We start from the raw sequence: 6,465 nt of genomic DNA on the forward strand, positions 1-6,465 counted from the left end.
TTTTGCAATCTGTCTTACAACATACTCAAGTAAAATTGCTTCCTTTAAAGTTTTCAATGATCTCTTAGCTGCTAAATATGATGTTCTTTTCTCAGCTCAATCCTTCTTGGTTTCTCTGCAGCATTTGATAGTATGGACCATTTTCTCCTTGATATTCTTTCTTTTCTGGGTTTTCATGGCACTACTCTCTCTTGATTCTTTTCTTAGTTGAGTGCTCTTTCACTTATCTTTTACTTCATCATCATCTCTATTCCTTTAGTTAACTGTGAGCATATTCCACAGTTCTGTCTAAGGCCCTCTTCTATTCTTTCACTACATGCTTTTATTTGATGATCTCATCAGTTTCCACAAGTTTAATTATTATCTTTATAAAGATGCTTAGTTCTGCATCACCAACTGCTATTGAACACTTCAAACGCAATGTCCCATAGACATCTCAAACTTAGCACTTCCAAAACAAAACTTATTATCTTTCCCCCAGACCTGTCCTTTTTTCTGAGTTTCTCATTTTCTGCAAAAGAACACCACTGCTCTTCCAGTCTCCCAGGTGTGTAACCTTGTCATTATTCTTGACCTCTGAGTCTTCCCTCACCCCATATATCCAATCAGTCCCAAAATCCTGTCATTTCTACTTCTACAACTTTTCTCATGTTCATCCCCTTCCTACTACTCACATAGCTACCATTTTAATTCAGGCTCTCATCATCCCTCTTCTTTGCTATTGCAATGGCCTCATAATTGCTCTTCTTGCCTTAAGTTGCTCTCTACTTTAATTCATCCTCTACTTATCTGCCAAGGTGACTTTTCTTTGACTGCAGGTCTGGTTTTTTTTTTTGTTTGTTTTTTTGCTTAGGCAGTTGGGGTTAAGTGACTTGCCCAGGGTCACACAGCTAGTAAGTGTCAAATGTTTGGTCTGAGGCCAGATTTGAACTCAGGTCCTCCTGACTTCAGAGTTGGTGCTCTATCCACTGCACCACTTAACTGTCCCTTGACTGTAGGTCTGAAGACATAATCTTGTATGTCTTCCTATTGCTCCTTGAATAAAATGTATACTCCTCTGTATAGCTTTTTGTCCTTTGCAATGTCTTTAGCCTACTTTTCCAAGCTTTTCCCATTACTTCTCCTTCCTGCCCTTTATAATTAAGCTTACTGTTCTTACAAAATGCCACTTCATTTTCTTCTTCTAGATATTTATGCTGGGCTATTCCAATACCTAGTATGTATTTCTTCTCCATGTTTCTTGTTGTTATTCAATTGTTTTTCAGTTGTGTACAACTCTTCATAACCCCATTTGGGGTTTTCTTGGCAAAAGATACTGGAGTGGTTTGCCATTTCCTTCTCCAGCTCATTTTACAAATGAGGAAACTGAGGCAAACAGGGTTCAGTGACTTGCCAAGGGTCACACAGCTATTAAGTGTCTGAAGTCAGATTTGAACTCAGAAGATGAATCTTCCTGACTCTGGGCCCAGCACTCTATCCATTGTACCACTTAGCTGCCCTCAGAATTCCTCTCTTTTAGAATTCCTCATTTCCTTCAACATTAAACTCCTCCACCTTCTATACAAAGCCTTTCTGGATTCCCCCAGTTGCTAGTGCCCCCCTCCTCAAACTACTCTTTATTTATTCTGGGTATACTTATATATGTACATGTTGTCTCCTCTGAGAGAATATAAGCTCCACAATGGCAAGGACCATTTAATTTTTGCTTTATATTTATAGCACCTAGCACATTTCCTGGCACATAGTAGCTACTTAATAAATGCTGTTGATTAGTATGAAGTTGTGGGTGTGGTGATACAAAAAGGAATATAATCAATCAATAAACATTTGTTAAGTGCCTGCTATGTGCCAGATGCTGTGCCAAGTGCTAGGAATAAAAAAAGAGACAAAAGAGAGTCTCTGACCTCAGAGAGCTTACAGTATAATGAAGAGAGGGAGGGAAGGAACGGCATGAAAACAAATATATACAAAGCAAGATATATGTAGGATAAGAAATAATTAAGAAGGAAGACTCTGGGATTTAGAGGAGTTGGGGAAGGCTTCCTGTAGAAGGTAGGATTTTAGTTGGGAACTAAGGGTAGCCAGGGAGGTCATTAATCAAAGCAAAGGAGGGAGAGCATTCCAGCAATGGGGACAACCAGAGAAAATGTCTGGAGCCGAGAAATGAAGTGTCTTGTTCACGGAATAGTCAGGAGGGCAGTGTCACTAGATCAAAGAGTAGTTGGAGTGTAAAGTGTGAGAAGACTGGAAAGATAGGAGGAGGCTAGGTTGTGAAGGGCTTTGAATGCCAAATTGAGTATTTTATATTTTCTAGTAGAGACAACAGAAAGCCACTGGACTTTATTGAGTGTGGAGGGGGATATGATCAGACCTGCATTTTAAGAAAACTACTTTAGTGGCTGAATGGCAGATGGACTGGAGTGGGGAAAGACTAGAAGCAAGCAGATCCATGGGCAGGCTATTGTGAGATGAGGGTCTGCTCTAGAGTGATAGCAGTGGCAGAGGAGAGAGGAGGGCATATTTGAGAGATGTTGAAAAGATGAAATCAACAGGCCTTGACAGCAGCTTGGATATGGGTGGGGGGAAGAGATAGTGATGAATCCAGGATGACATCCTAGTTCCTGAGGGACTGGGTGGGTGGTGTTACCCTCTATAGTAATATGGGAGGTAGGGAGGGTAGAAGACTTAGGGGTTAAGGTAATGGGTTCTGTTTTGGATATATTGAGGTTCATATGTCTAGTGGATATCCAATCTGAGATATCTGAAAGGCAGTTGAAGATGTGAGATTAGAGGTCAGCAGTGAGATTGGGGCAGGGAAGGTAGATTTGAGAATCATCATAAGCACTCAAAGGATCATAGTTTATTATTCGTTGTCATATAACTGTGGGGCTCCCTCACCCTATAGTCCAAAGGGCATATGACAGTGGCTTGGGTGTACAGTGGGATATACCCCAAACAAGAACCTAACCTCTTTTACCCAAATGATGTTAGGCAGCTGAATAGCCCTAGGCTATTTGCTAACCATTCAGGGAGGGGCATATACATTGGCCCACATCTTCTGTTGTTTTTGAGTGAATACCAGTAGGAAAGTAGAATAATTGGTTGCTAGGATCAGGGAAAAGGCTACTTGGATTTCTAGTATACCTGAGATAAATTCATTATGAGATTTTTTCTACTGGTTTAATTTGGGATCAAGGTCTGGGTGGCTCAGGACCACATTCCAAAGCCTTATTATCATCCTTACTGGAATCATCCTTTGTTGTGCACTTTGTTTTGTGCATCAGCTAGATGCTAAGGTGCCCTGAGTCAGTCCCTCAACATCCAAGTAATTGACATTAACAATCAATGGGAATGTATATTAGGGCTGAAAGTTGGAACTCCCCTAAGTAGAACAGACAAAGTAAAGGGGTGAATCGTGAGGATTAGCACATTGTTAGGACCACTGTAACCAAAGTGATTCAATGTTTGATCTGCTTACATACAATAAAGTTCCAGTGTATCCAAAAATTGCCTTGGTCAGCTATATTTAGTGTTAAGAGTACAAGGTTACCAAACTATCAGCTTAGCAGGCTTCATCTAATCTATGAACACAAGGTTAGCAAACTCTCTTAATCACAGTGTTCTTGTGATTGATAAAGGGGTGTCACAGTCTAGACCACCTGATTGACTGACTCAAGGACCCCTCCCACTCAGTCCCTGTGAATCTGCCCAACAAAACAAATATAAAAGCAGATACCCTAGAGATCTGGGATCTTAATCTAGGTACAGAACCGTATACTTGTGTGACTGTCATCATTATTCTGTGCCCATTGGTCTAGAGTGAAGGAGTATGATACTTGCATATCTGTGAGTATTAAACTGTCTGACTTGTGACTCTTTGTGTTTTTATGTTCTTCCTCAGTACCACCACACTAAGGATCTCTTCACAATTGATTATTTCATTTATCCCAGGCGTCACGTAGGGTGCTTTTTCCATTACAGCTGCACCAGAAGTGACTTTCCTCTGAATGAGTGCCTTCAATCTCAAGCTGCATATGTCCCCTGAGGGAACACTGCTAGGGGCCAGGTGACTTTATTTGCTCCGACACAATGCCACTTCCATTTCCTGCTGCACCTGCTGGCCTGATCTCTTACTTCCTGTACTGAGGAGAAACCTTTCCTTCGATCTCCTGCTAGGCGCATCCTCTGAGGGAAGAGGAAGAAGAAAGTTGGTGGGGAGTAGGACGTCCTTCTCTTGTCTGACCTCCAGCCTTCTGATGGAAGAGATGTGAAACACGACTTCCCATTAACTGTGTGCCATCTAGCTCATCCTCTACTTGTTTCCTGCCTGAACTCTACCCCTTTATGGCTAACCTTGAGACAGACGTCTATGATAGGTGCCTCTACTTTCTCTTTTATTCTCTTCTTAACTCCTTACAATCTGGCTTCCAACCTTTTTATTTCCCTGAAACCATTCTCTCCAAATTTACCAAGAATCTCTTAATTGTCAAATCTAATCACCCTTTTTTCAGTCTTCATTCTTATCTTCTCTGCAACCTTTGGCACTCTTCTCCTTGATACTTTCTTTTTTCTAGGTTTTCAGAACATCGTTCTTTCCTGGTTCTCCTCGTACCTATCAGACCACTCCTTCTCAGTCTCCTTTCCTGGATCCTCATCCAGGTCACTCCTTCTATCTATAAATGTCTTACAGGGCTCTGTCCTAGGCACTCTTCTTTTCTTCCTCTATACTACTTTACCTGGTGATTTCATTATCAGCTCCCATGGATTTCATTATCATCTCCATGCTCATGATTCTCAAATCTACCTATCTTTCCCTAACCTCTGTTGACCTCCAGTCTTATATTACCAACTGCCTTTTAGGCATCTCTAACTGGATGTAGAGTAGATGTCTTAAACTCAAAATGCCCAAGACTGAATTCATTGTTTTTTCCCCTAAACCATCCCCCTTCCAAATTTCCCTCTTTCTGTGGAGGGCACCACTGTCTTCCTAATTCCCTAGGCTCACAACCTAGGTGTCATCCTCAAATCCTCACTATTTTTCACATCTCATAGCTGATGTGTTATCAAAATCTGTTGATTTTCTCTTCGCAATATGTTTTTAAATGCACTCCTTCCTTACCTTGGATACTTCTATCATTCTGGCACAGGTGTTTATCACTCACACTTAGACTATTGCAATAACCTATTGGTGGGCCAGCTTGCCTTAAGACTCTCCCTACTCCAATCTATCCTCCATTCATCTGTCAAGGTGATTTTCCTAAATTGTAGGTCCCCAACCCCACACTCAATAAGTTCCAGTGAATTCTTTTTATGTTTAAGATGAAATACAAAATCCTCTGATTGATATTGAAAACCCTTCATAACCTATCCCCCACCTCACCTTTCCAGACTTCTTATATCTCACTCCCTCACTCTTTAGTGCAATGACACTGGTCTCCTTGCTGTAATGTAAACAAGAAATCCATCTCTTGGCTCCAGGTGTTTTCCCTGACTATTCCCCATGCCTCAACTGATCTTTCTCCTCATCTTTACCTCCTGGCTTCCTTTTTTTTTTCTGGCTTCCTTGAAATTCAAACTCTAATCCCATCTTCTACATGAAGCCTTTCCCAATTCTTCTTAATTCTAGTTGTTTTCCTCTGTTCATTATTTCCTATTTATCCTGTATATGCCTTATTTGTGTATATTTCTTTGGTTATTGTCACCCCTATTAGATTGTGAAGTCCTTGAAAGCAGAGAGTATCTTTTACCTTTTTTTTTGTATCCCCAGAGCTTAGCACAGCGCCTGGCACATAGTAGGCACTTAAATGCTTTTTGACTAGCTGACAGGGAAGATCATAGAATCAGAGATTTAGAGTTGGAAGGGAACTTACAGGTCATCTAGTTCAAACCCCTCATTTTATGAATGAACAAACTGAGACCCAGAGAAGGAAAGTGAGACTGGCTTTAGGCTACATACATACTAAGTGAGAGAGCTGGGAACTGAGCAGAGATGCTATGACTCCAAATGCATCACTCTCTATTATCTTTCTTGAAACAATGTAACAATAACAACTCACATTTATACAATTTTTTAAATCTCATTCCATTCTTACAGTTCTGTTAGGTAGGTACTATTATTATCTCCATATTACAGATGAGGAAACAGCCTAAAAGCATCTTGCTCAAACTCACATAGAATAGTGAGTGACTGTGACAGATTTGGACCCTACATAAATGCTGGTTATTATTTTTTTATAGAAAATCTTTCTTTTATATTGTTTGATGGAGTTCAGATAGAAACAGTCCTAAGACAAAGCTACCATCATTCTATTATTCTTTTATATGCGCACTTCTACCAACTATTTCAGAGGTAGGTGAAATAACTTTTTTTGGAGTTCAATAAACCTATTAGGATGTATACTTATTTTCTGTAGGTTCAGCAAAAGAATCTTGATATAGTTCTAGTAGAGGACATGATTATGGGAA

The sequence above is a fragment of the Vombatus ursinus genome, unplaced genomic scaffold (genome assembly GCF_900497805.2).
Source record: "Vombatus ursinus unplaced genomic scaffold, bare-nosed wombat genome assembly UNPS02014841.1, whole genome shotgun sequence".
NCBI classification, from domain to species: Eukaryota; Metazoa; Chordata; class Mammalia; order Diprotodontia; family Vombatidae; genus Vombatus; species Vombatus ursinus.